The sequence below is a fragment of the Austrofundulus limnaeus genome, unplaced genomic scaffold (genome assembly GCF_001266775.1).
Source record: "Austrofundulus limnaeus strain Quisiro unplaced genomic scaffold, Austrofundulus_limnaeus-1.0 Scaffold200, whole genome shotgun sequence".
NCBI classification, from domain to species: domain Eukaryota; kingdom Metazoa; phylum Chordata; class Actinopteri; order Cyprinodontiformes; family Rivulidae; genus Austrofundulus; species Austrofundulus limnaeus.
In genome coordinates this window covers 555,183-565,558 of record NW_013952602.1, presented here as the reverse complement: position 1 = coordinate 565,558, position 10,376 = coordinate 555,183, and the positions used below count along the sequence as shown (strand labels likewise).

The window sequence follows — 10,376 nt, the reverse complement described above, 5'->3', positions numbered from 1 at the left end:
TACCCTTTAAATTGATTTCTGGAGATTATCCAAGGTGCTTCATGACCCATAATTGGGTRCCAAGCCCAACTTTGGGAACCAAAGTGCAGTGGTTCCCAAACTTTTCAGCTTTTGACCCACAAAGTACAAAACAGTAGCAGTGTCCTGTGCCCCCAGCTATTTTTGGATGATGAACATTTGAATCAGGTCAATAAAACATGGGCATAGTAACAATATTTTTTACACTACATTTATCCATTTTAAATATACTAACCTCACTCATTTGTAACAACTAAGGCAAAAATGTCATTAATTCAGAAAATCTTTTCAGGACCCCACCTTGATGTGACCCCAACTTTGGGAAATACTGATCTGGATGACGATGTCTGAAGGTAAGCTAATGCTAACCTGCTAATGGGCTGTATGAAAGAAGCCTAGTGTAAAAGTATGTAATGTCAATTAAATAAAGTTTAGTAATAAATATGTTGTGTGTGTGTTTCAGATGAATCTCATGCAAAATAAGCAAATCTACACTCTGGACGTTTAACTGAGCCTCCCAGTGGTGGGATGTTATTGTTCCTGGTTTTACAAACATGCAGTGGTTGCAGAACTTAAAGATGCTGGATAATAAAGATGTTTTAAAAATGTCTTGACTTTTGTTGATTACAGATAATACAATATGTAATACAAGGTGTACGTTAAAACTGCAACGAATCCCACAGAGCTGTCATCATAGAAACGTAGCTTCAACAAGCAGCTGTTGAAAACGTTCAGTTTAACTTTGGTTTTAAATCAAGGACGTATTTTTACTGATTACATAATAATTTGTATATTTTTTGTTCCTATGAACCTTTACAAGTTGTAATATAATTTCAGTGGCATAACTTTGGTAAGTACAATTATGAACTATTAAGCTATTGTTTATCGGACACAACCAATAACTCCACCCCCTAACCAATCAGTGACCGACAGTATTCTGTCATCACATTTTCAGGCCAGCATGGTACGGTTGGAACAACAATGAAGTAGGTTCTAAAAAGTGGGCCGGTTTCATGAATTCTTGCTAGTGGAAACGCCTTGGAACCATGCAGAGCAATGTTGAACTGTGCTGTAGAGGCACTAATAAAAAAAAGGCCATGAGCTTTAGCCACTTTCAGATTCTTCAGCAAAGTCCTTCAGCAATCACCTTTCACACTAGTTTCTTTAAAAGAATGCAGTTTCTCTAGTTTTTATTATTTTACTCCACATTCAGGAATAAACTAACACGAGATAATAAAATCTATACTGAGATAAAAACAGAATAAATCTTAGTATGAGGGCATTTTTATTGCTCCATCAAAACAAACACAACAATATACTGACACCCATTTTAAACCTGACTCCGAAAAAGAAACTGCCTTATAAACAGCTTTTTCTGATATTAACACAAAACATATCATGTCTGCAGCGAGCAGAAACTGAAATGAAGCCATGAAGGGTAAGCTGATTATAGCTGTATTATGTATTTATACGTCTTTATCAGGCAATTATGTCCTACTAGAGTTTTCACTTCATCTTGGGACACACACAGCAGCTTTAAAATGCAAAACCTTTGCTTCAGCAGAGTCTAAACCAGAGAGGCTGCAAGTAAAAACAAGATACACCTTTCAGCTCAGGGAAAAAAACTGAGTAACACTCTGTGTTCTTTTAAGAGATCTAAATATGTTAATAAATACTGATGCAGGGGAAAACATGGCAGTGGACATAGAGAGTAAAGTTATCAGTCAGCAGGGAAATGAGAATACAAATGGAATATACTGTCAAARCATGATCAGAATATTGTCCTACTGAGAATCAGGTTATTAGTCACTTTGCATGCAATGTGTCCAGTGAAAGACTGTTGGTAGAACATGAGCACAAACAAATACAGAATGAGAGAACGGGGCTGTGAATCACATCCTTTAATTGGTTTTCCAGACATTTAAAAATAATAAAAAGCTGATCTATAATTAAAACCAGTCATCTTCAGCTACTGCTTTATCTGTGAGCCATGTGGGAACCTTGAGGCATGACAGATGGTACATAAGTGCAGGGATTTTTTCTTTCTTTTTTTAGCTTTTAGCCGTATCAATCAGAAATATATTTATYAACGAAAAAAAGATCCACATTTTTAGACATTTTTTTGACAAGTGTAAATTCTTGAGGGAAAAGACTTTCTGTTTATTTTATCTTTTTAACGTGTGTATGTCAAAGCAGAAGAACTGTCAAAAATAATAATTTTACACATGTCAAACTTAACATTTTGCTGAAAATTACTATCATTGTTTGAAATATAGAAACTTTGACTCTAGTAATTGGGATGTTTTCCGTTTTCCACTAAAATATAATCACACACACACACAACCTTGTATTTGCATCAAACTGAGGACATTGTATCAACTTCCATTCATTTTTGTAACTGTACTCATGCCTAACCCAGACATTTTCTCTAAAACTAACAATTACTGTTCTCTTCCTAACCCTAACTTGAACCAAACCTTAAATCACACCATACCTCTAAACCTAACTAGTAAAGCACAGCAGAGCTGCAAATAAAGTGAGGACATTGAAGAGGTTCTTACTTTACATCAAAGACCACACTTTGATAGTAACTATGGCACAAAGGGTCCTCACTTTGTAGTAGAAACAAGTYCACACACATTCACACACGTTTGTTCTTCTGCCCTCATGGGGACTTTTCATGACCCTAAATCTAACAAAAACTCAATTCACACCTCAGTCCTAAACCCACAATCTGGTACAGCTATCTTTATGGGGACTTGGCATTGATTTCCATTATTTTCTACAGCCTAACCCTGACCACCAACCCTAATGGTACATTCACACCGAACGTGCTTTGAGCAAGAGGAGCAGCCAGTTTACATGCAAAGTCTACGGTGGACGCGTCTCTAGGGATCTTGCGGCACGTCAGCTCCATTTAGCGTGATGCGCAAGGAAGCGGAAGGTGCATTTTCTGTGCATGCGGTGCGGGGAAAGCAGCCGACGCCCAAGTTCAAAAATCTGAACTTTTGCCGCTCGACACGTCTTGACAACCAGTCAGAGAAACTCATTTTTCCACGTGACAGTTTCCTGAATGTTGCCCATGAACAGACGGACAGGAGCTCTTTAACTGAAATCAACCATCTGCAGTTGTTGTTCTGGCTGGGGATATCAGCACCGATGTGCAGCTTGTTAAACTGACCGCAGTGATAACTGGGCCCGGGACAAAAAATAGTCTGTCAGCGCGCAGCTCCTGAAGTGGTGAAACTAACTGAACAAATCGTCTCTAAATCATCTGGTGAGATAATTATCTGGTGTGCGTAGCGTTCGCTTGCTCTTTAGTAAATAAAGCAAAACCATTTTCTTTATTTTATCTTTATTTCATCCACCGAACACAGTCAGGAAATAACCCCAAGACACTCCTCCCTCTTCAGACGCGTGTCTAGTCTCTGTCCCGGTCTGAACGTAGAGCGTCCAACTGGAGGGGTTGGGTGCATTTTTGCTGCTCAAATCGCATTCGATGTGAACGTGCCATAATAACCTCACAGGTACCTACCTGACCCTAAAACTAACCTAAACTCAATTCACACCTTGGTCCTAAACGGAACCCCTGACCCACCAATGGCATTTCACCCAATGGGGACCAGGCTTGTGTCCCCATAAGAAGCAGTGAGTCCTCACCAGCCAGTGTGTGCCAGGAAAATGGTCAAAAATTGTCCCCACCAGGTAGGAAAAACATGTACACACACACACACTAGGAATTAAGCTCAAGACTTCTCTGTATTTTCTCCTTGCTATCTCATAAAAAATCTGTTAGAAATCCACAGAAATCCATCAAACCACAGGGAATATATAAGGCAGTGTTAGAGGTAATTGCCCAAGTAAACAACCAGCTTGCAGAAAACTTTGTCATCATGGCCACAGAAATTAGGAAAAATAAGACCACTGGTGGATTCTCATGAGCTAGCCCTTAAAGCTCACAGCCTTATAGATAAACACGGCCCATATCCCGTTGGAAAGATATATATTTCATGAGCCCACTTGGGTTTGGTCTTTGTGTTTATCTTGTCACCAGTTAACAAAGCTGTCTCAGAGGCTGCTGCACCCTGCAGTCTCGCTTCATATCCCACTATGTGCCCACACAATTTCCCCCCACCAAACACTGAGGCTTGTCTCAATAAAAAGCAGCCGAGGATATAATATGAATGAATGCACTTTATTCTTATCTAAAAGACGAAGGCAGTGGTCTTTTATCAGTACAAGACCCTGAGGATTTCCTTGCGGCAGCTACAAAGGAGGAAGGAGCTGAGGTTCTTCTTGGAAATTCGCAGGCAGAACCCTGCTTTGTTGTGAGATTGATTGAGCAAGCATTTGTCTACTTATAGAAGCAATTTCTCAAACTAGCCCGAGTCCATCATTGTGTGTAAAGTCGAGATGCTTTGAGTCGTTTCCAGGCCAGAGTGGAGGGAGAGGGAGCGATGATGTGGATGATAGCTCCGATACCTTCAGAGGACACTTGAATACAGAATGATCAGTACACGTCGGGTGCAGCAATGTCTGGAGGTCTTGGCTTTGTTCCATTATGGGGTGAATAGCCAGATGGCACAAACCTGACAAATGTGATGAAAACATTGGGAAACATGCAATGTGATTGTGATTTTAGGGGCTGTACAGAAATATTTAGGAAAGAGAGGATGCTATAAAAAATAAATTAAAAAAGCAGGCGTGGGTGGRAAAGAAATTATATCCCAATCCTTCTTTTAAGAGATTAATTTAAGAATGCTTCTCTTCACAGGAAGAGGACAACAACCCTGTCACATTTCAGGACTTATTTTTAGCTTTAAGGGGATTTTTGGAACTGCTTTCAAAATTTAGATGGACAGAACATCAAAGACAATATCAATTTGCACAGTAAATATGAGCTGTGTTTGAAAACATTTTATGGTCGTACTTCAGATTTATTTTAGATGAAATCTTAAAATGAAAAAAAAATCAATTATTTTGACTTTCATGTGTTTTGCTGTTCACATAACTCCAGAGGCAGGTTTAGTAGGAACAAATCATTTCCCTATAGCTTCCCTCCACTTTCCTAATGTGTAATTGTTTTTTTTAACTCTTATTTATCAAAGACATTTGATTCTCAAGCTTTTTTTGTTGGAACCCCCCTTATGGAGAAAGACAGCTGTCCACAGGGTTTGTACACTTTTTCCACTGTAAAATTCAAGCATTTTCAAGGTCAAACTTCTCCAGCATCAAACTTTTAAGCAGTCTGTATCTCTGTGCGCCTGTCTCCACTGAGCTTTATAACCTTGACACACACAGTGTTTCCAACGTGAAGAGAGCCTATCAATGATCTAAAATACTGTGCAACTGATTAAAATTCTGCAAGTTATAGTAGCACTGTGACATGGACATTTGGGCAGAAAGAGCCCAAAAGACATCAGAGGAACAGCATGCATGACAACATGTTGCATGACTTGAAAGTGCAAATTCTACAAACAGCTGCAGGTCCTGCTTGCATATCTTGTAGGAAGCTACTTCAGGATTTGGTCCTCATTTCAACCATGTTTTGCATCTTGCAGTTTTGAGCCAGCAGTCATTAAAATGGCAACCGCCTGACATGCTGTTTTCTCTTACTCGCTGGAGACATGAGCGACTAGCAAGACACAGTTACGTGCTCAAAGTAGAGGTGCTTCATATCTGTATGCCAGAGGACAGCTGCCGGTCCAGCAGCTGGTCTTTTCATTAGGTGATCTCTACCGCTCACACACCGGTATTACCAAAAGGAGTGAGCCACTCTGAGTGGTAGCAAGGCTTGTCTGAAACTTCATTAAAAGAAAAATGATTGCTCTGTATTTTGGACCTTTAACGTAAAAATATGAAATTGATGTTTTTAATCAAACTGATAGAGTACACTTRATTACAAAACTGTGCAGTTAGAATGTCAAGCACTTTCCATACCCTGAAAACACTTTGTTGAAATTCAAGCTTTTTCAAAGATTTCAAACACCCATACAAATCTTGTGTCCGTCCCCTGCTCCCAGACCCCCTAACATCTAATTTATTATTTACAGTATATTTGATCATTAATTGCATTACATTCATCACAGTTCAAGCAGTGTGGTTTCAAATAAGCCAGTTTAGCACACTGAAATAGCCAAAACCTTGTTTATATTGTTATAATCCCATGTAATACAGAAATCTGCTGATATTTGTGGCAGACTATAAACATTTGCATCTGACACTTTCACAATAAGACAATAATGTGCGTTTTAGGAGAAAAATATAAAAGTAAAAAGGAGACATATATTTGCTACAACCTTTTGAATAAATAAATGTATTTTTGTGCTAACATCTGACTGAGAACTACAACAACAGAAACCGACAGCCCCACCAAGAGAGACTTAAACAAACTCCTGTGGTGGCAGATCATTTTATGGCACTTTGTGGCACATCCCATGGAGATGTGAGCTTTTAGAAAACCAACTGTCTTTTGGTAAATCACCGTTTTATTCCTGCGTCACACAGATCAAATATCCTCACTTCATAAGATACACCTTGTCATATTTTCTGGTCTTAGGTTTTGGTGATAAAGCATCATTTACAGCAAAAAGGACAACAAAAATGTGAATGTGTGCATCTGAAAAAACATAACGACTGTATATTTCTTTAGGCAGTAGCATGGTTAACATCTTATATGCTTGTTGAAAATGCAATATGTGGCTAAAGTGGTGTGTTGTTGCTGCCAAAATGGCATCACTAAATAATGTTTAAAACTTATGAAATACAATAAATTATCCTCCAGTTAAGTATTTTTTTACTAATCTGGTTTGTGCTACAGTAAGCTCAGTTTACTGCATGTGTTATTGAAGGCTCTCATGGCTCGTGGCTTTAACTAGTATTAACCATTTACAGTATGTTTGATGATGTTCTATTGATTTTAGAATGGTCACACCCACAGAAGCTGCAAACACTGAAGACCGCGTTGAGAAAAGTATTTCATTCTGTGTTTTATTCCATTTAAGTCCCAGGCTTTCCAATGAGCCATCAAGAGCTTTTGAAAAGAGAAAATAATTTGTTGCTTTTACATCGCTTAAGGTTCAAAAGGTTTTGTTTTGTTTTTTTGGAAATAAAACTGAAGATTTTAACACCAAAAATTCCACTATTGTGATGTTGACACACACACCGCACATCAAAAATGGATGTAACACATAAACATTGCACACTGAAAACTGAAGCAAGGGGCAAAGTCAAGGATCTGTTTGTGAAGAACTGAGAAAACCAACTCAAAGCCACATAAATAATTTGAAATATTTTCTAAAAAAAAAAAAAAAAAGAAAGAAAGAAAGAAAGAAAGAAAGAAAAAGTACACATGGACAACAAAATCTGTGTTGAAAGTGACCAAAAAGAGTGGTTCTTTTAAACTTGATGCCAGAGTGCCACAGCTGAAAATTCACGTATAAGGATAGGTTATCTTGAGACATGATTAAAGGAGCAACATATGTACTTTCCAGAGTATCTTTCTKACAAAAGGTGCATGGCAAGACAGTGGGAGAACACACTTTCCTCTTGTTGCAACAGCACAGATGTAAAAMAGTCTTGGTGATGGTCCACCTGCAATGCAGACCTCTCACCCCATGAAAACAGACTTTAGGCTCTAATGCTACAGCAGTTTGTCTTTTCAAACTTAAATGATTYTTGCTAAAAGTGGAGTCAATGTAGTATAAATGTGAAGCTACTGTTTACTCTGTTTTACATAAAATGAATGCTCAGTAGATTGGGCAAGCTGTGAATTAATGGCAGTCTCCAGCTGGAATATTTGGGATTTTGCTTTCCATCCTTATGCAACAAACATCTTTTTACTGAGAGGCGAGACACTAACCAGGAGACAAATTCAGATTTAGACTTGAAGATTTAGTTACAAAGAATAAAGCCATARATATACCTTCAGCTGGACCAAAATACAGACCTTTATTCAGTCTAAGGATATTTTAGTATTTTAATATCTAATCAAAACAATCCATTATCTTTCGGGTCTGGCCACACCTCAGGGCAGCYTCACATTGAGTGGGAGGATATCTCTCTACCACGTGACCAGACACATACACAACTTTCTACCACCTAATGAAAAATAAATATTTGTTGGTCTGTGGTGAAAAGGTGTGTTAACTATTCTTTGAGATGGCCTGTGACAGGATCACTCTGGACACCGTGCACATGAATCAATCACASTTTAATCAAATCACATAAAGATATGTGATTAGATTATCAAAAATAGTCTACATTTTTTCAATAAAAACAAGAATGGGTGAAATTAAAAACCAGTGATAAACAGAATAAACTTTTCTTCATTTAAACCTTGGAGAAAACACTAAGGTCCACTTTTATTCTAAATATGCTAATCAGTGCCTGATTGTGGAGCGGGAAAAAAAGTTTTAAAAACATGTGAATGTAGGAGTGAGCCGTGTCCAAAAAGATGTTCATGAAGAATCTAGACAAGGTTAAATGGAACAAATCCAATGTGCAGAGAAACTAAATTGTGTTATTGATTGAATTTTTTTATTGCATCAAGAAGATCATTGTCCAGCAGAAAGCTTGATTGGGTTATTAAAGCATCATTAAGGTGACTCATAACACAGCCCTGCCACAACATACTGTATTTCTGCCTTACACCTCACCCCCCACAGTCCCCCCACCTGCTTCTGAGATCTGCACGTCTCCAACACTCCCTCACTCTCCTGTCACACATCCAGCAAAACCACACCCAGACTCTCTCTCTCTCTCTCTCTCTCTCTCTCTCTCTCTCTCTCCCTCTCCCTCTCTCTCTCTCTCTGCACAGATCCCAAGACGTTCAGACAACCCCCTCAGTTTGTGGATCCTAAATATTCGAACTCTGCTGCACCACACTGCAGTCTGTCTTTTCTCTTCCTCCACGCAGCAACAAACCAAACAAGAGCAACGAAGACAAACCCATCCTCCTCACTTGACTCTATCAGTTCTCTCCATCTGTCCATCTCTTCCTCTCTGACTCTCAGTCTCCTCTCAGTGGTTACAGTTCTTCCCAGTGTTTCATCTCTCTTTGCTTTTCCCCTATACAGCCCCCACAGATCCTCTTGGTGTCCAGACCCATTATGCCTCTGTTTGGTTTCACTTTAACACAGATAGTCTCCGCCGCTGTCTCAACCTCCAACCCCCCCCCCCCATCTGCATCCCAATCATCCCCTTCTTCCCTCTTCCCTGCATCTCTTGCCAACAGCATCTTTATATGAAGCAGCGATGCAGCAAAACTCTCCTATCTCTGTTTCCCCTGTTGATGAGAAGACATTATTTAATCAGTGTTAATAAAGTCTCTTTTTGCTTTATAGACAACTAAAAAACAGGGTTTCATTTGCACCCTCTCACAGCAGTTAAAGTGTAAAAGTTGAAAAGGTGCCTGTATGTTATAAAGCATGAAAAGGGGAGTGTGTGAAGAAAAAGTCTCAGAGGGGAAACAAAACAGCTTAAGTTTCAAAACTAATTGTTTAAGCCATTTGTTGATGATTTCTATTGTCCACTGTACATTCTAGGTTACACAAACGGTCACAGAATAAAGAATGTGAGGCACGATGTGGAGAAATCCATGAATTTCTCATGAAATCTGTTGCACAGTAAACACACAACAACTTGGGCACAAGCGCATGAAACAAAACGATACTAAAAGTRGTTCAACAAGGCAGTGTGAAAAGTATGTTGAAATCCTACAAGGTCTCCTTTGAAAAGGTTTAATTCTGAAAAAAAAAATACAATTGTTTTTTTTAATACCAAAGCCACAGAATTAAAAGCGCTCGTCAGAAACCAGCCATGCTGAGTGGGTACTGTGCTGTGAAAAACCATAAACACTTGCAAATGTATCGCAGTCTGGCTGTGATGCAGAATGATTGTAACTGTAGGACGTCAGCTCTGATCCCAATTGTAAAAACTAAAAGCTGTTAGCTTCGTCTAWTTAAAACTGTTCTTGATGGTGATAAAAGTGATTTGCAAGCTCTTCTGGCAGAGATGCTGTATGTGTGAGATTAAACGCAACATGACAGATTATGGAAAAGTACTAATCTAAATGTGGGAATGGTTTTTAGATAAAGCTAAATGGAAAGGTGTTTTTATTGTTGTTTTTGTTTTTTTAGTGACTTTTTTTTTATGCTGCCTATCTCAGCTAACTCACTTTACAGACAGAGGGATTTTTCTTCCAGGTCTAAAATGTATTGTTGTTTTTTTTAATTGTTTATTTATTTATGCTGTATTTTACACTTAAAATAAGAAAAATTAACATCTAGAACTGCATTAATTTGAACAAATTTGGAAGTTTATGTAAAGCTGTGAAATATATAAAATATTCCCTGAAT

At 38.4% G+C, this 10,376-nt stretch overlaps 1 protein-coding gene across 8 annotated transcripts in view; it reads right to left on the bottom strand.

The window, feature by feature from the left end:
• Nucleotides 1-10,376, bottom strand: part of tspan4a (tetraspanin 4a) — a 270,357-nt gene that overhangs the window by 161,345 nt on the left and 98,636 nt on the right. The gene's annotated exons all lie outside the window — the stretch shown is intronic.